Source organism: Tupaia chinensis, unplaced genomic scaffold (genome assembly GCF_000334495.1).
Source record: "Tupaia chinensis unplaced genomic scaffold, TupChi_1.0 Scaffold000146_1, whole genome shotgun sequence".
NCBI classification, from domain to species: Eukaryota; Metazoa; Chordata; class Mammalia; order Scandentia; family Tupaiidae; genus Tupaia; species Tupaia belangeri.
The window spans coordinates 15,427,005-15,447,280 of NW_006159616.1; the positions used below are offsets into that span (position 1 = coordinate 15,427,005).

Sequence of the window (20,276 nt, forward strand, 5' to 3'; positions counted from 1 at the left end):
ATGAAGCACTCCATGATGGTGAGGCCACGTGGGAGGGTCCCAAATCATGTCCCGAGGGCTCTGTACGTGGTTGGTGCACATACCTGAGATCCTGTCTAGAGATGGCTGGGGTTGCCTCATGATGTGACGATTCTGTTGGAGCTGCCACCCCCAAATAAATAAAACTAAAAAACAAACAAACAAAAAACCAGAGACGCTGCTTTATTACATGCCATTTTAACAGATGTTTTCATAGGTCTTCCTTTTCCTATGTGTATGCAGCTGTGTGTGAAGAGAGAGCTGTTATTTGTTAATTTCAAACATTCACATCTTCCCACCCTTTGCTTCTGCCTTATACTGCCGTCATCCCTGTTTATAATTATAACTCTTTAACTGTGAAAATTATGCCATATTGACTTATTTTTCCTATAATAATGAGTTCTGAGAGCCTTTTGAGGTTTTTCCTTCACAGAATCTCAAAGAATTTATCCAGTATTGCTTGTAAGGATGAAGGGAAATCTTATTTCTGGGGATATTCTGTGTGGGGTATGGTTGGAGGACAGAAGAAGCTCAACCTGATTTAGCAGTAATCTGAGCATTTCTTTTTGTAAAATTTTAAGAAAATATTTTGGAACTCAAACTGCACTCTGCATGCAGCCCAGTGTGTCCAACTAGGTATGTAAATGTGCTCGTAATATGTTTGTATTCCTCGTAAATATACAGATCTAATCTGTTCGCATGTGTAATTTACACACAGCTGTGTTCATGCTCCCTTAATGCCAGTATTTCCAGCAACAGCGAGGTATCACAGGAGCATTATTGTTCTAAACAAAAGCCAGCAGAGCAGCCTCGAGGTGGAGTCCATTACCAGTCCCTGATTTGGGGACCTTCCTTTGAGGGACTCTCTAGAACATTACAGCCGTCCTGTGAGGGGACTGTGTGAGGCCAAATAGGGGGCCCATACTAGAGAAAACAAAGACCACTAGTTAGACAGGAGTCTGTCTGCCTTTTGACTAAGGTCTGGCTTTTACAATTGAAATACTCTCCCTACCCCTACCTTGCCCTGCATTTCCTAGAGAGATCATTGATTCCCCCCACACCCTTCTTGGAGATTATTCTTTAACTGAACAAAATTAAGTGAGGAACTCAGGCCCATATCACGTTATAGCGAAGGAGAAACAAAGTCCAGGGCCCCTTCTAGGCAGTACCTGTGGCGTGTCCCCAGCACTCGTCAGAGCCTCACTTTCCCTCGTTTGGGAAGTGGGACAGATCATAACAGCTTCTGGATGTGGTCAAGTTCTTCTGGAAGACAGATTTTACTTAATTTGGGATAATAGATCTGTATAATTTTATGTATTTTAGGAATTTATGGTATCATTGCCCTTAATTCTAACAGGACAGTGAGTTTATCTCTTAAATAGAAAACCTGCAGTGCTTTGAATATATGTTTTCTCATACATTAGCTGTGTAGCAACACGTGACTGCTAAACACCTGGGACGTGGGCGTCTGGGAAGGTTTTTGCTTAGGAGACTGAGCAGGGGGAAACGTACACTAGTTTATTAATGGCTTTCGAATTGATTATGTGTTGAAATAATATCTTGGGTTTATTGAGTTAAATAAAATAATTTCACCCATTTCATTAAAAATATGTCTACTAGAAAATAAAAGCGCATACTTGGCTCACATTTTTGGCTTTCACTGTATTTCTGCTGGGCAACCACTGAGCTACATTCTTTTGTTTGTTTTTGCTATAGGGCATGTGCACTGGAGAAGGTGGGAGGTTGCTCATTGGCTTGTTTAAATGAATAGTTGACTGACATTGAGGTTAGAGTTTTTAATAGTTTTAGTAATGAGTCTTGTATTAACTTTCTATTGCTGGATAAAAAATTACCCCTAACAATAAAATTTACTCCAGCTTAAAGCAACAGTGCTCATTTACTATTTCTCACAGTAGCAAAGGGAGAGGGAGAGGGAAAGTGAAAAAATCACCTCCTCCCTGGGGGGATGGCCACGCAGCAATCCCTTCCCCTCCATTCTCCTCTTGGGATTTTGGGCACACGTACACACACCTGGTGTGTTTTTCAAGCCGTGGGGTTCAGGACTCAAACCGAGTAGTTGGCCATGTGGGATCCAGCCACCTTAACCATCACACCACCTGGCTGGCCCAGTCTAGATTCTTTTAATTCTAGATTCAGTTTTAGCAAAAGGCTCAGCCCTCACTGAAGACTTAAACTTTTAGTTTGCTTGTAACCTATGGATAAGCCACATTTCTTCTTTAATCTTACTCCTTTTTCATCCTGTGCTGAGATCTACTTTGCAAAGGGAAAGTGGACTCTTCAGTGACCTGTTTTTTAGACACTGTACTAGAGCAGTGTTATGTGGAGACCCTATCTCAGGGGAGAAGGAGCCTCTGGTGGCCATTTGGGTTCTTTCATTAGTGTTGGATTATTTTTAATTTGGGCGTAGCTGTGTAGTCATAATTGGCAAGAGGTATTTAGCTGGTGGAATTTCTACATATGTTAATACTGCTGCTTAACTGGCTGTTTCTCATTTGACTCGAAAGTGCATTGAAGCATGCTTTCTGATATTCACCCAGTGGCAGTGCTTTCTGTTAGGCATGCAGTAATGAAAGGACTTTAATGTGCTTGAGTATAATAATCATGTAGACTCAGAGCGGCATTGACAGAGATAGCGAGGTGGCTCAGTAGCCTTTGCTAGTAGGCTCGGTTGCTATGTAAACCATCCAGCATGAGGTCATTTCTCTATTGGCTGTGTAGTCCTTGAGTGAAAAATGGAATAACTTGTATGTGATATTTGAGACTGCCGAGAAAAGAATTTCAATACATAGGTGTGTCGAGAACCAAAATCATAGGTTCTGGGTGTTGAGCTTGCATCATGGAGGGGATGTCTTAGTTCCTCTAGTAGAACTTGTCGATGTGAACAGAAAAGATAGGTAAGTATTTAATGGTTTTATCAGTTGAAGTTAGAGTTAGAAACTTAGCAGTGAATACATATCAGGAGACAGGGTCAAGCTTGAGGAAGGATGATAGGAGGTCAGATGGCCCTGTGAGAACACCAAGCTTGATCCCCTACAGATAAAGCCCGGTATTCATTAGGCTGTGATTGTTGATTACCTGCTGTGCATTTTCACATTTGATTGTGCTATTCATACAATAGTGAACGAAACAGATCCCCTTCTTTATATATTTAGTAATATGGCATCTATAATTTGATGTTGTGTCATATCATATATGGTGAAAGTATAACTGGGGGTTGTTCGTTGGCTTGTTTAAATGAATAGTTGACATTGAGGTGAAAGTTTTTAGTAGTTTTAGTAATGAGTCTTATATTAACTTCCTATTGCTGGATAACAAATTACCCCTAACAATAAAATATTACTCCAGCTTAAAGCAACAAGTAAATAGCTTAAGCTATTTAAAGCTCAAAGTAAATAGTAAAGCTTATGTACTATCTCTCACAGTTTCTATTGCACAAGAATTTAGGAGTGGCTTGGCTATGTTGTTCTGACTTGGGGGGCTTTCATCACATTGCAGTCAGCTAGTCATAGATGGGATTAGCAACACCTTTAAGGTCTGGGTGAGGAAGATCCAAACAGGTGGAGGCTAGAGCAGTTGGGGCCTCTGAGACATTTCCATCCCTTTCTCTAGTGGTCTCTCCCAATGTAGTTAGCTTCAGGGTAGTCAGACTTGACCCTTTTTGTTTGTTTGTTTTTGTTTTGTTTTGTTTTGTTTTTTTGCCATAGGACATATGCTTTCACAGGAGAGAGACAGAGAGAAGGAAAGTGAAAAATCATCCTCCAAGAGTGAGTGGCTATGCCATAATTCCTTTTCCTTCTAGGATTTTGATCACTCACTTACATGTGCTGAGCAAACCAGGGTCAACCATGTGGGAATTCACATGTAAAATGAGAATTTTGACCAGCTTAGACACACCAAGGCTTCATTCTAGGTCTAAAATTCTCTAAATCTTCCAATACTGCAGTGTGGTGGGAAATAAGCAGTGAATTGACAGCTACTGGATTTTGTAGAGATTTCTGGCAAATTGTCAGAAGAGTCAGCTGGTGGGGAAGTGAAGGACTGCTTCTTTCTTTCTTTTTTTTTTTTAAGAGACATTTTTGCTATAGGTCGCATGCACTCGCCAGAAAGACAGGAAGTGAGAAATCAGCTCCCAGGGGGTATGGCCATTCTGCAATCTCTTCTCCTTCATTCTCCTCCCAGGATCTTGGTCTTACATGCACCTGACGTAAGTTTCAAGTGACTGGGTCCAGGACTTGAACCACAGTCAACCATGTGGGAGTCCAGCAACATAACCATTGTGCCATCTGCGGGTCCCATGACTGCTGCTTTCGTGCTTGTCTCTGATACCAAAGACCTGGCTCTTCAGTGGCTGTTTGTATTATGGTTCCATAACTAATCTTAACTGGGAGGAAATAAAACAGTGATTTCTATTGTTTTATCCATGAGCTCAGTATTCTTTTTTTTTTTTCCTTCCTTTTTTTTGCTATAGGTCCTGTGCGCTCACCAGAGAGAGACAGAGAGACAGAAAGCGAGAAATCATCCCCAGGGGGATGGCCACGCCACAATCCCTTCTCTTCCATTCTCCTCTCGGGATCTTGGGCACGCATGCACATGCACCCGACATGAGTTTAAGCCACCAGGTCCGGGACCCAAACCACGGTCAACTACATGAGAGTTCAGCAACATAGCCATTACACTAACTACTGGTCCCCATTATCTCAGTATTCTTGAATTGAGAAGGATAGGATGACCTACTGGATAATATTGGATCTACCTTCCCCAGTTGTCATTCCTGTATTCTTTGGAAGGAGAAGAAAGAAAAGTAAACAGTAAAGAGAACTCTTTGGTATTACTACTTTGTGACAGGTAAACATGTACCATATTTGACCCTGGAGAGGACTTCTCTTAGAAATGGACAAACTGTTACCTGGGGGGCTTGGATTTGGACTTCTGCTTTAAGTACTGTCTAGAATCTTTTAGGACTAGGCTGGGAAATGGGTCTTTTTGCTAAAACTAGGATTTATCTGATATTAAAGGGATCTAAGACAGCTGATTAAAATGTGCTATGCATAATAGTATCTCTCTCAAGCCATTGAGGTATCTTACTGTCTCTGCAGGAATGAAGCTGCCCTGCCCCACTGTTGCTCCCATTGGTGGAGACCTAGAGGCACAGAAGCTGAGAATGTAGAGATGATAGAGGCCCAGACATCCAGCTTGCAGTCAGGAACATGGGAGAAGTCTGAGACAAGGCTAGTGAGCAGTATAGGGGATACAGTTATTTAGAGACAGAGCCACACATTCTGAGCCAAGTTGTTCTGTGGAAAAAATTTTAACATGGATATGCAACATACAATCTCTGTGCTTTTGTTTCAGGAGCTTAAGTGTGTATATACGTGTGTGTAATTTTTTCTTTAAAGTTTTCTTGGTGTGTACGTTTGTTCATATGTGTGTGCATATACACCCCGTGCATGTGTGGTGTTTTAGACAGGGTCTCGCTATGTCACAATCCTCCTGCCTCAGCCTCCCGAGTAGCTGGGACTGTAGGTGTGTACCTGGCTTCACAGTGGCCTAAACCAAACCTGAGCTTCCGTGTTGCTTCCAGCCTGCCAACAGCAGCAGCTAGGATGAGCGACCCCAGTTGGGCTCAAAGATGTGTTTTTTAAAGAAAGAAATATAATACCCTTTAATTCCTCTGATATGAGTAAATATAAAAGACAGTTTTGCACCTAAATTCCAAGCAGTTAATCCTATTTTGAAATCTCATTTACTTCTCTACCTTTCCTAGGGAAAAGAAACATAAATATAATATTGACTAAAAATTGTGTCTTCATCCCACCAAACTATACCTATGTTTTTGTGAAAACTGTAAGAACAAAATCAACATCCATTCAGTCATCCAAAGTTATCACATTGCTTGCGTTCTATTAAGTTGTTGGGAAAGTCATGACTCATTTTTGTGTAGAAAAACACATTGTGACTTTCCTGACAACCTAGTATTTGCTAGGCACTCTGAGGGCTGCAAAAGACATTGGCTCTTCAGCTCCGAAAGGAAAGGAATCCACAGCTTATAGGAGACCTATAGGCATTCTAATGTCAAGAGTGCTTATTAGCACTAATAGTGAACACGGAATGTTGTCCAGAGAAGGAGGAAAAAGCAAAGTGGACTCCATGGTAGGGATGCAATTTAAACTGGATCACCCCCACACAGGTCCTCCCAGCATGCTCTTAGCACAATGTGTTCACCATAATTAGTGCTCAGTAAATATTAGTTGAATTGATGTGTTTGAATAAGCAAAGGGGAGAGGAGGGGACATTCCAGATCATGTAAGAGAGAAAAGTATTGGCAGAGACCTAGAGAATGGAATTCAGATGGGGACACTCAATGATAATTGGCTTTTCTACAAGATTTGAATAGGTCATAGGAATCCAATTGTGGGGCCATTACTTTGCTGCAAGTCTCCAAATAAGAGGACACATCAGACCAGCCAGGTAGCATAGTGGTTAGGTTGGCTGGATCCTACACAGCTGACTCTGTGGTTCATGTCCCAGACCCAGCAACTTGAAAAACACTCAGGGTGTGTGTGTGTGTGTGTGTGTGTGTGTGTATGCATGCCCAAAATCCTAAGAGGAGAGTTAGCATATATCCTAAGAGGAGAGTGAAAGAGAAAGGATTTCAGCATAGTCACCCCTGCTGTGGGATGCTTTCTTACTTTCTCTCTCTCTCTCTGCTTCTGTTGGGCAAATGCACATGCCCTATAGCAAAGTATAAAATAATAATAATAATAAAGACACGTTAATATTCAGAATGCCCAGAATTGGAATTTTGGGGTGAGAGCCATGAATAGACACTGAGCTTTAGGGCCAAGACTAATACAGTCTTCTGGCCCTGCAATGTTCCTGTAAAAGCAGAAAGGAGCATGCCAAACAAGAAACTCCACAAATGATAAATCTGGAGGGTATGGTGACTGATGAAAGTGGTGAGGAAAGGAGAGGGAACAGGGAAAGAAAGCAAACTCGGCCCTTCTTTTAGGAGAACTCTGCTGCAGCTGAAAGAACAAACATAGGAAGCTAAGAGAGGGCACACTAGTTTGTGAGAGACAAGCTATGGGGCCTTCAAGTATTAATTAGGTCCATGAGGCTCATGAGGGTAATGGAGAAATTGTAGATGAAACTTTAGTTCATATGGACCTAATCCTATGACAGATTCTGATGAAGAATTGCGAGGAAAGGACCTTTGAGTTATCCCCAGGATGGACTTTAAGTCCTGGAATTAACTAGTGTGAAAACATTGGGCCCTTAAGGCTGGGACATAGATAAGACATTTATGGGAGGATTCAATCCCTAATAGACATTTCAAGTGGACAGTAGGGCAGTGGTAGAACTCTATGCAGTGCAAGGATAACCTACATGAAAAGGTTCCTAGTTCAAATCCAAAGATCTCCCTTGGTACACATGTGTGCCCATGATCTGGGACTGGCTAAAGCTGGGAGTGGGATCCTCTTTGTGATGTTTGCTGTCTCTTTCTCTCTATCTCTCTTACTCATGGAAGAAATAAGTAAATAACTTTTAAAAATTTAGCATTTGAGGTGAAGATTTTTATTGGAGATGGGGATTCTTGAAGAGGGCTGTTCTGAGGGACCCTAAAGTACCTGTAGGAAGGAAACACAGGAATAAGTCTTATACCAATAAGAAGGTGAGGGCAAGAGGCCTACAGTCTATTGGGTATTTGGAAGACAATGGGATGCCTAGAGGGTCCTTTGCAGTGTAACACTGGGTCGTCCCTAGGGCATGTGGGAACACTTCATGGAATGAGTTAATACATAAAGACACTTACCAGCTCCCACTGAATGGGGAGCACTAGGCAGAAGCTCTATGATCATTAGCATGCCTTTTTTTTGTTCTTTTTAATGTGCTATATGGCATGCGTACTCACCTGAGAGAGAGAAAGCGCAAAATCACCTCCCTCCCTCCACTCCCCACCCCCACCCGAGGGGATGGCCATGTTGTAATCCCTTCTCTTCCAGTCTCCTCTTGAGATTCGGGGCATGCACATACATGCGCTTGGCCTGTTTTCCAAGCTGCCTGGTCCGGGACTTGAGCCATGCTGTCAGCCGTGTGGGATCTAGCTGCTCTTAACCCCCATTGGTATGATTTCTGTTGTTAGACTTGGACTTTGAATCCTTCCTGGCACCGATGGTGATTACAAATGCGTTAGGAGAGGATATTTGATTTACCTAATGTTCTTATTCTTCATCTGTAGAACATGACTGGTGACACCTGTCTTCAAGTATGTATTGTGACAACACACTTGTGCTACTGCTACCACTACTACCACTCTTTGCAAAGAAGCCTGAGGGGACTTGAGAAAGACTGAATTATTTCAGCCATTTCTCTAGGTTCACCGCTGGGCTGCTCTGAGGTGAATGTTGTCTAGGACTGATCAGGGTCCATGTTGAGACTGGATCACACATAGCTGACTGTGCTGTTCAAAGTCCATGCCCCCGGGGGTGATTTCTTATTCTGCCCCCTCCACACGTGCCCTATGGCAAAACTCTAAGAAAAAAGAAAGGAAAACAAAGAAAGTGTAAGCTCAAGTCTAAGCTAGAACAAAATGTCAGATGTGGAGAGATATTTGAGATTCATCAAATGTGATGATTATTTTAATTATCCCATTTCCTGTCTTTATATTCTATTTGGTCATCGGAAAAGTCATGCATTTTTTCTGTGTTTATTATCTTTCCAAATATGTGTCAAGACTTTTCTGATGACTGAATAGTTTAAATAAATACTAAGTTGCTATCCTGGGATAACGCTGGTAAGTGCAAAGTGTATTGGAAGTGGAGTCAGAAATCAGGAGCAGCACACTGGAAATTTTGGAACTGCCACTGTGGCTTGCTGGCAGGTCCCTTTCCACATGAATTGATTCTGGTGCTACTATTGAAAAAGTAGTACCTTTTTCAGGTCACCCTTTCATTAATGTGTTAAATATTTTAAAACAAAGTCAAATGATAAATCTCAAAACTGTTTCAGTAGTAAATCTGAAGAAGGAAATGTGTTTTAGATGTGGGTGATAGGAGTCCACAGCAAACAGGACTACCTGGATGAAATGCAGTAGGTTCTCAGCAGTGGTCTGTCAGAGCCACTGATGCACAAGCCCGCGTCATGGCAATACAGATGTATAAAAAGGCTTTTGTTTCTGGGGAGGTTTTTTTTGTTTTGTTTTGTTTTGTTTTTGCTATAGGGTGCATGCGCTCAATAGAAAGAGAGAGACAGAAAGCGAGAAGTCACTCCCTAGGGGAGATGGCCACCCCGCAATCCCTTCTCCACTCGGGATCCTGGGCGCACACGCGCCCGGTGTGAGTTTAAGTCACCGGGTCTGGGACTTGAACTGCGGTCGACTACATGGGAGTCCAGCAACATAGCCATTATGCTAACTGCTGGTCCCTAGAAAGGCTTTTGTCTCTGGTGTCTGAGTATTCCCTTTCTTCACCTTACCCCTCCTTGACACAGGACCATATTTAGGACACGGCTTTCATTTTTCCTACAGTTCTCTGCCTCTGCAGAGCCAAGGACATACTCCTTTTACTCCCTCGCTTATGGGCTTACACTTTTGTGTCTCTGTTGGGGGTGGGACTGTAGTTTGCTTACTTGCAGATCTGCCTGCTCTTCAATCCCCTGAGAACCAGTAAGTTATTAACATAAAATTTTGTGCTGAAGACAGGGAAGGGCAGAAGGAGCCATTTTCACAGTGGAAATCATTTTAATACCTACAGTGTTTTCCAAACAGTTATGTAAGAGGACTGAGTAGCCAGCGCTTTTCAGAAGTCGTAGTGATTGTCTGACTGTGATACACTAGTTAAAATTCACCAGAGGGAGTTAATTTTGAAAGCTCTCAGCCAGGGGTTAATGCAGAGGTATCTTTTAGCTGGTTTCTGTAGCTTCGTTCCTTTCTTCTGCACTCTCTCTGCTGCAGACAGTGGACCAGCCCTCAAGTTGACACCGGAATGAGCCATGTTGAGAGCTTCATCTGTGGACCAGGGGCATAAGCACACCTTATACCCTCTGAGGATTTACTCTCAGCCCAGTACTCCATCTCTGCCATCCAATTTGATATGCTGAGTAATTTGTTGGGTTAGGGAGAGTAGGTATTTTATGACCAGTTTAAAATATAAACACATTGAAGGGCCAGTAGGTGGCATGGTGGCTAAAGGCTCTGGACTCTCACATGGCTGACCATGGTTCAAGTCCTGGACCTTGAGGCTTGCTTTCTTTCTCTCTCTCTCACTCACTGTTGTCCCTCTCTGGTCAAATTAAAATAAAGTCAAATAAAATAATTCTTAAAAAAATATATATATATACACACACATATTGAGACAAAGATAAATTATGAAAATATAACCTTTATTGTCCATTGATAGATTATTTTTGGAAACAATATCTTGAAATGCAAACGCAAGCAACAGCCACCCACCTCGTCCCTTATCTGCACTCTTAACTCCATTCCTAGGCCCTACCCCAGTCCTGAGGCTCCCCAGTTTATACTTACCACCCTTGACCTTCCTATCCTGGTTCAAGGATTTGGTGACATACAGCTAGTTTTCTCATTAGTGCAACAAGGTATTAGTCCTCCCTCCTTCTTAACAGCTATTGTGATGATTGAATGAGTCAATGCATATCGAGCCCATAGGGTGGAGCCTGGGACAGTGTAGCACTCTGTTAAGCCCATATTGAGGTATAGGGCTCTGCTTTCCTGCCTTTTTTCATACCATAATGCATATAAAAATTGATATTTGTACTGCTCAGTGGGGTTTATAGTGAAGCTGCTTGTCTTAGGCCAGCCTGCCACTTTGAGGGTAGAGAGCATCTGAGAAAGGCCAATGAGGGCTCCCCACAGGCACAGGGGCTGGGGGTTTGGACTGAGGTGGGTTCAGCAATAGCCTGAGGACCTTTTGAGCACATTAAACCAATGTAAGAAATAATGGTTCTCTCTTTTTTTAATTTTAAAAAGAATTATTTATTTAATTCCATTTATTATTATTATTTTTTAATTTGACTAGAGAGAAACAGAGAAAGGGAAAGCAAGAAAGTAAGCCACCAGGTCCGGGCTCAAACCACGGTTGACTGTGTGGGAATCCAGTGCTTTTAACACCATGCCACCTGTTGGTCCCCCCAAGAGATAATATTAATGCATTTGGACCAACTTGTTTTTATTTCTATTAGGTATCTCCCATTTCAAAAGTAGCCATGTCTAAACAGCCATATCAAAATTTCCTTCTGGAATAGAGAAGACTAGATTCAGGACTTCATGCTTTTTATATTCTACCAAACGTGAGAAAGAGTGCTTTCCAAATCCTCTCAAACCCAAGTTTAATGCTACTGAGTTCTTGTCACTCACCTTTTCAAATCTAGAAGTTAAATGTTCTCTAGTAGGGGGCTAGCCCCGTCACACAGCATTTAAGCACTGTGCACAGGAAGACAGATCCCACATGGCCGATTGCGGGATTGAGTCGAGGCCCTGACAGCTTGAAAAACATATCAGGTATGTGTGTGTGCATGCCTTAAATCCTGATGGGATGGAGAAAGGGAGGAAAATGATTGCAGCACTGACCATGCCTCCTCAGGGAGTATGCTTGCTTGTTTGCTTCTCCCACCCCCACCCAGTCTTCATGCCCTCTGGCAATTTTTTTTTTGGAGCGGTTTTTGCTATAGGGCGCCAGACAGAGAGAGAGAGAGAGAGATAGAAAGCAAGAAATCACCCCCCGGGGGGATGGCCATGCCACAAATCCCTTCTCCTCCATTCTCCTCTCGGGATCTTGGGCACGCACGCACACGCACCCGGCATGAGTTTTAAGCCACTGGGTCCGGCATGCGAACCACGGTCAACTACATGGGAGTCCAGCGACATAGCCATTACATTAACTGCTGGTCCCTCCTCTGGCAATTTTTTTTTTAAAGTTCTCTACAAAGAATTTATATATAGGTGACTTCTGATGATAATGTGGAGTTTTGGCCTATAATGGAAAACTGTAGCAATTCATCTAAAATTTGGGACACAATCATAAACCAAGTTGTAACACAAAGCAAAGAGCAGTCTTCTTGCCATAGTAAGTTTGTATTTACATTTGGCTCTCACCTGGCTTTGAGGTTACAAAAATAGAAAAAGATGTGCTTTGTGTTCCCAAACAGCACATAAGCAGGTTGGCCAGACATGAGCAGCAACCAAGAATCAAACCCTAGCATCCGAAGACCCTATGTTCATGCTTCCTGAGAATGGATGGGTTGTATTCTTGGCGGAGCTTAAAGCAGAGCTGTTTCACAGTGGCAGCAGTTCGCAAGCCAGAGGTTTCCTTTTTTGTCTTTTTTTTTTTTTTTTTCTGAAATGAACACATCCTGGGACCAGTAGAGGCGTAGTAGTTACGTCTTTGAACTCCCACATAGTCGACCAGTTAGAGTCCTGGACCCAGCGGCTTAAAAACTCACACCAGGCGCATGGGTGTGTGTGCCCAAAATCTTGAGTGGAGAAAGGAGAAGAAGGGATTGTGGTATGGCCATCCACCCTAGGGGATGATTTCTCATTTTCTGTCTCTCTGTGTGTCTTTGGCGAGCACAAGTGCTCTATAGCAAAAATCTCTTTAAAAACAAAAAGAAAAAAGAACACATTCTTTTTTCCCCTTCCACCCTTGTCATCCTGGTATTATAATATCTGTACAGTCTCAGGGCCAGGAAAATTATTGAATATAGAAATAATTCATGAGGACTGGAATTTCAGCACTAGAAATGCTGGATTGCAGCTCAACCAGTAGAAAACAGTTAAGAAACCCAACTGTTTCCATGAACATATATTTAGGAGTTTTTAATTCCTGTTTATAAGACAGTAGTGTTAATTATTAAAGTCTTAAAAACACCGAGGTCTTCATTTGAGAGAGATGAATTCATAGAGAAAGGAGCTAGCTTACTGTCCCCTGAAACCTGTTCCAGTATTGACCTATCCACCACTGTGCTGAGTGGGTTGTCTGTTTCGATTTTAAAGGCTACTCTACATTTCTGGTAAACCACAGGTAAAGGCTGGTCTCTGAGCAGCAGATGTTTTGCTGGTTTTGAGGCCTTGCGGTTTTCCATAGAGAAGTAACAGCACAGCCACATGAAAATTATACTTCCTTTTTTTTTTTCTTTTTTTATGAGCAGAGCCAAGGTGCTTGGTACTTGATAGCATAGTCATTGATATATATGACGACTGGGGTAGGTCTGTGTTCACTACCAGATGTCAAATTCTTTTTTCTAGTAGTAGTTGGAAATGCCTATGAGATATCCAAATGAGTGTTCCCAATGGCTTTGAGTCATAACTTACCATTAGAAAGAATAGTGAGAATCTGGGATGATATTTAGGACCAAGAGAAATGGTAGAGATTGAGAGGGAGTCTAGAAAGCAGAAAGCTTAGAACAAAGCTTTAGGGAGACTCCCAACATTTAGAAGTTGAGTAGGGAATTAGGCCAAGTGGTGTGAGGAAAACCAGTGGAGTTTGGTGTCACAGAGCCCAAAGATCAACTCTGCTGTCAAAGTTCAGAATGAACCCTTCAAATTTTTTATTATTTATCTTACTCTATTTATTATTATTATTTTTAAATTTGCTATAGGGCACGTGTGCTCATTAGAGAAAGATGAGAGAAAGTGAGAAGGTAAGCCGCCGGGTCTGAGACTTAACCATATCCAGCCATGCGGCAGTCTAGGGCCTCAGCCTCGCACTACCTGCTGGCCCCAAGGACTTTTTCAATTTTAACAGTTCATTTCCACTGTGATCAATCTAGCCTGGGCCCTCAACATCTCATGACTTGTTTCACTTGTATGTTAAAAACTTCTAGGGACCAGCAGTTAGCATAATGGCTATGTTGCTGGACTCCCATGTAGTCGACCACAGTTCGAGTCCCGGACCCTGTGGCTTAAACTCAGCGGGGCGCGTATGCGTGCATGCCCAAGATCCCTAGAGGAGAATGGAGGAGAAGGGATTGTGGCGTGGCCATCCCCCCTGGGGGGTGATTTCTCGCTTTCTGTCTCTGTCTGTCTCTGCTCTGTCTTTGAGCAGCGTACACGCCCTATAGCAAAAAAAAAAAAAAGCCTTCTATAGTGTTCTATAGTGCAACTGCCTAGTGCTACAGGAAAGCAAAGTGGTATAAAAATGGTCCCTTTTCAGAGTTTTTAGACTCTGCAGATAAATGAAGCCTTATATGAATAAATAAATTAGTGATAGGGAATAGTTAAGCCACTTAAGTTTCATTTTGGAGTGGAAGGGATTTGAGCTTAAATTCAAGGAAAACCAGAAGGAATCTTACTGAGACTCAAGTTCCAGCAAAGTTCCCAGTGTGGGTCAGTTGGCATTATTGGATATCTGATTAGAAAGTTAGGCAGGGAGAGGATTGTGGAGGGCATTGAATTCAAGGCCTAAAGGGTATAAATGCCATCCTTCATAGGGGCTAAGGGTAAGGTGGTGGTGAGGGGGGGTGGTTTCCATGATGAAATCAGTAGTTAAAATTCCTTTTCAAAGGGGCCAGCAGTTGGCTTAGTGGTTAAGGCACTAACCTCTCATGTGGTTAACCGTAGTTTGAGTCCCAGATCCAGAGGCCTGAAATTCATGCTGGGCGCTTGTATGTGTGTGCCCAAAATCCCCAGAGGAAAATGGAGGACAAGAGATTACAACGTGATCATTCTCCCTGAGGGGTGACTTTCTGTCTCTGTTTCTCCAAGAAGCACATGAACCCTATAGCAAAAATCTCTCAAGAAAAGAAAAAAAAGAAATTACTTGGCAGGGGTTTGTAAATGGTCAGAGAAAGTTTAACAGGTTAGTTAATAGGGAAGGGATAAGGCATGGCTTAGCACTAGCATTTGAATGGGGTTGTAAGCAGGACTGTGAAAGCCATTTTTAAGGAAGAATACAGAGGGCTTTATGATTTGATATTGGGGCCAACAGGAAAGTGCAGAGTATCATATAATGGAACCATGACAGAGAACGGTTACACTCTAGACTCTTATCTGCCTTTTACAGAGAACATGGCAGCGAAGCGAATGGATTTGGGAGGCTGGGTTTGAATTCTGGCTTTGCCTTTGAGGGTTGGGGGACCTTGTTCTGGTTACTTTATATCCATACTTCAGCTTCCTTTTCTGTGAAATGGGGATAGTAATAGTACTTCTTTTTTAGATGATGAGGATTTTAATTAATATTTGTGAGGTTCCTGGCATATAGTAGATAGTTAATAACTATTAGTTGAATGGATGTTGTTCAGAGGATTACATCATATTAAATAGAAGAAATGGGATCTGAACTCAGTTTGTCCGACTCTGTCACATTTTCCAGATGTTCTAGTATCAGTCTTCACCATATGCTGTCTTCAGGCTTGGGCCAAAATCCCGAAAGACACAATCCCAAATGCTATAATTCTAAATGTTGAAATCCTGAAAGATAAAAATCCCTAAAGTGTAACATCCCCAAAGTCTAAAGTTCCAAAAGATCAAAATCCCATTAAAACAATTCTAGGGACCAGCAGGTGGCGTGCTGGGTTAAGGTGCTGGACACTCCCACATGACTGACCAGGGTTCAAGTCCTGAATCTGGTGGCTTGCTTTCTCACTTCCTCTCTCTCACTCTCACCCTCTGTCTCTCTCTGGTAAAATTAAAAAATAAATGAATGAATAAATAAAATAAATAATAAATAATTATTTTTTAAAAATTCTGGAATAAAATAATTAAAAAAAAAAAAAACCTTTTGAGGACCAGCAGTTGGTGTAATGGCTGTGTCACTGGACTCTCATGTAGTCGACTGCAGTTCAAGTCCCAGACCCGGTGGCTTAGAACTCACACCACTCACGCCGGGCGCATGTGCATGCTTGTCCAAGATCCCGAGAGAATAGAAAAGAAGGGATTGCAGCATGGCCATCCCCCCTGGGGGGTGATTTCTCACTTTCTATTTCTCTGTCTGTCTCTGTCTTTCTGGTGAGCTCATGCGCCCTGTAGCAAAAGCCTCTTAAAAAAAAAAATTTTTTTTTAAAAGATATTTACTGAGCTGGCTCTGTGGCCTAGTCATTAAAGGAGCTAGATCCCAAATGGCTGACCTGGGTTCAAATCCTGGCAGCTTGAAAGACATTCCAGGTGCACATATATGTGTGCCTAAAATCCCGACAGGATGGAGAAATGGAGAAGGGATTATAGCATGACCACATGCTTTTTCCTCCTCTTTCCATCTCTCTGGTAAGCATATGTGTCCCCTGGCAGTTTAAAAAAAGAAAAAAAAAGATACATATTCAAAGAGAGATTTATTTGAGAAACATATACAAACATGAAAGAACACTGAATTAGCCACTTTATATAATAAAATAGGCATAGTAACATGCATGGGTATAACACTTAAAGCAGATGAACCATGTTCATAAAGAACTAAGTCAAAAAGCAGAATGTATAAATACATATCACTATGGTTGCTAAATTGTGGACACCAGCTTTCTAACTTGCTGTCATCTGAAACACTTGTCAACCCAAGTCCTTTGACAAGGTAGATCAAACATTGCAGTGGATTACACAGATAGTTCCTACCTATGCATAGTGCTTTGGCCTCTGCAGGATGGTGTTTATACTCTTTAGCCCTGAATTTAATACCTTGAGAATCCTATTTCTGCCAACCTTTACAAGAAAGAACATCTTTGCGTTTATTGAGGATGTTTCGATGTTTTTACATACACACACAATGTTTACATACAAAATTAACATTGTGATAATGCAGTTTTGCAGTCAAATTCATTTTAAAATGTATAAAACAAACTAGAACTCTGTGAAAGTTTGTATACAGTTTAAACCTTCAGTATGGAAATAATGTGAAGAAGACATGCATCTTATAAAAGATGCTGACAATGTAAAATTATGGAAACAAAACTAAAGAAAAAGGAAACAAAACAAAAAGTAAAAAGAAAATTTGACATATAAAAAAGTATTTTGGATCAGCCCTATGTGAGGGGTTAAGGGAGCCTGATCCCTCATGGCCAATTGTATAATTTGAATCCTAAATTCCGCAGCTTGAGAAACATGCCAGGTACGAAATCCCAATAGGATGGAGAAGGGATTTTGGCATGATCATGCCCCATGGGTATGCTTTCTTACTCTCCCACCCACTCTGGTAAGCACACGTGCCCTCTAGCAAATGAAAAAGGGGGTGGAGGAATGGATTATGGGCAATTGTATGGAGGTAGTCCATAAAAGCTGTCCAACCTTCATCATCATCTACTATATTTTGAAGTCTCGCATCACTGTGAATAGCCATTTTTTCCCCTTTGAAGAGCATGCTTAAATCTTCTCAGAATATGTTTACATTCATTTTCTACATGACACTGCTCTTTTTGAAACTTTTGTATGATTCAATACATGCTAATCCTTTACCCAGAATTCAGTTTTCTACTACCCACCCCACTCCTCATTTTTTTCTTTATTCATAATACAGCACCCATATGCATGAAAGAGAGAAAATCCCCCTCCATGGGGTCTGGTCACACTATGATCACCTTCCTCCAGCCCATCGGATTCTGGGCATTTACCCAGAGTGTTTCAGGCTGGACCAGGGATTCAAACCATGGTTAACAATGTGGGGTCCAGCATCTCTCTCTCTCTTTTTTTTTTTTTTTTTGGAGAGGTTTTCACTATAGGGCGCGTGCGCTCGCCAGACAGACAGAGAGAGACATAGAGACAGAAAGTGAGAAATCACCCCCCAGGGGGGATGGTCACGCCACAATCCCTTCTCCTCCATTCTCCTCTTGGGATCTTGGGCACGCATGCACACGCGTCCGGTCTGAGTTCTAAGCCACCGGGTCCGGGACGCAAACCGTGGTCGACTACATGGGAGTCCAGCAACATAGCCATTACACTAACTGCTGGTTCCCGGGTCCAGCTTCTCTTGAGTAGTGCTTTATCCTGTGGCATGGAGCATGCCCTCTATTCCTCTTACAGCCTTTTTTGGTGTGGGAATTGGGGATTTGGGCTTTCAGGATTTTGTTCTTTTGGGATTATGATTTTGAGGATTTTAGATTTTAGGGACTTTGACCTTTTGAGATTTCAACGTTTGAGGTTGTGATGTTCAGGGGACTGTGAATGACACTTCATTGTGTCCTCCTTCTCTAGTGATCCTGTTATGTGTTGCTTGGCAACAAGTCCATATTCAGATCACATGTTGGCATTTCACTGTGATATACCAGATCCCCACCTCAACTCCTTGTAGACCTTGTCTCTCATAATCTACCCTCTGTTCTTCCACCTCCATCCTGTATATAGGTCTTTCAGCCTCTCCCTGCTCTACATAAATGCTGCCCATTCTCATGACCTTGCCCATTCTCATGGCCCATGCTTTACTGCCTTGGTAAAGTCATCTGGACTTTTCAGTCCATTGCTCTTCTTAGCTCCCTTGCTGCCCTGATGAAGTACTCCTCACTTCTTCATGCTGGGCCAGATAATGTCTCAGAATCCTCTGTAATGATGTCATACATATTTATCTTACCTGCTAAAAATGAATCACAGTTTAATACATTTCCATGGTACCTTTTTTTAACCTTTTAAAAGAATTTTTAAATTTAATTTCATTTATCCATTTATTTATTCATTTTAATTTGACTAGAGGAGAATAGAGCGGCAGAGAGAGAAAGTTGCCAGTTCTAGGACCTGAACCAGAGTCAGCCTTGTGGGAGTACAACGCTCTTAACTACCATGCCACCTGCCAGCTCCAATAAATTTCCATGGATACCTTTACTATCTTAAATCTTTCTCTGTGCTAGTAGATACTTGAGTGCTTAAAGAATGGATTAAGAAGCAAGAATTCTGATGAATGAAGTTGAGTGTGGCAGTAGTTCATGCCCTCCTTATCTCACATGTGAGCTGTGTCACCTGCCTGTTTAACTGGCCTGTCCCTAATTCAGTGTGGTTTAGGCCACACTGACACAGTCTTCTCATGAAAAGCTCATGCTTCAGTTTATCTGCTGGCCTAAACCACACTGTTTAGGACTATAACTCTTGAATGTGGCCTAAAAGGCTCTGTAGCCTGATCCTCCTCTGCCCCTTCAGTGTTAGAACTGGCACTCTACTTTGCACTCTCTCATCCTTGCAAGGTCCCAGAATGTTCTATAAGTCCTTCTTAGCTGACTTCTCTGCCTAAAGCCCTGCTGGCTCCCACCTGCAGGGTTCATTCTCTTCCTTCTCACTTCCTCCAGGATATCAGCTAGCCCAGTAAGTTGCTTCCTCCCCTAGCTCCGCCCACCGCCCTTTGTTATTCAGATGCTTTCCGTCAGGCCAGAAGAGGGATCTGTTTACCTGTTTGTATTCTCAGCCAAACTGGAACTCTGTGAGGTCAGGGCTGCCCCTTCCTCCCTAGGTCTCCCATGTGGATACTGTGTGTGCACAGCCCAGGCTGCCTGTTGATTACATAAATGGTACGTTTGTCAGGTAACAAAGATCACTCTTCTTCAGACTAGCAGAGAGCTCGCTTCTCTCTTGTGCCTTGACGGATTTTTTTTTCCTTCAAACTACAATATATGAATTATATTAAGAATTGACACCGACGAGTCCTGTCTTAGCAAGGGATGAAATCTGAAAACGCAGAGCCTCCTCCAGAAGTGGTGTAGTAGGTTGCAGATTGGTCCTCTAGGCCAAGTCTAACCCTTCACTTAATTTAACCTGCTAACCTCAAACACAGAGAGTGGGAGGGACCCTCTTCCTGGTGGGCAGGTGATTTATTGGCTGGGAAGCTTCCGCGGTGATTTACTTGTGAAACGGCGCCCTGCGAAGTGCTGGCTAATGCTTGGGCCTGGCGGGAGAGGCCGCCCACAGTCGCGGGCCGGAAGGGACCGCGGGGGTCGTCGGGGCCAGTCCCCAGTTTCGCAGCCCAGGCGCCAGGGCGGGGACGGTAGGCTGGCAGCCTGGTAGCTGCCGACCCTTGTTACCCGGAGTGTGTCCTGGAGACCAATCGGCTTGGGAAGGGCCCCAGCCCTGCGGGTGTCTTCTGCCCGCGCTCGCCGCGGTAGGAGGAAGTTTTTATTCTTTATCGCCTTGGTGTACTCCTGTTTGGTAGGAGGGCACTGAGATTCAGGTGCCGGGGACTCAAGAGGCTCTTGTCGCCGGCACTCAGGAGGTTCTGGCCACCAAGGGGAATCCAGCCGGGGCCGGGGCCAGAGCCGGAGCCAGAGCTGGAGCGCTGGTCCCGGCGGGCGGGCGCCTTGGCGATCCAGGCCGCCTTTTGCAG

At 42.8% G+C, this 20,276-nt stretch overlaps 1 protein-coding gene across 1 annotated transcript in view; it reads left to right on the top strand.

Annotated features, from left to right (window-relative positions):
• RERE (arginine-glutamic acid dipeptide repeats) overlaps positions 1 to 20,276 on the top strand; it is a 545,831-nt gene that overhangs the window by 443,194 nt on the left and 82,361 nt on the right.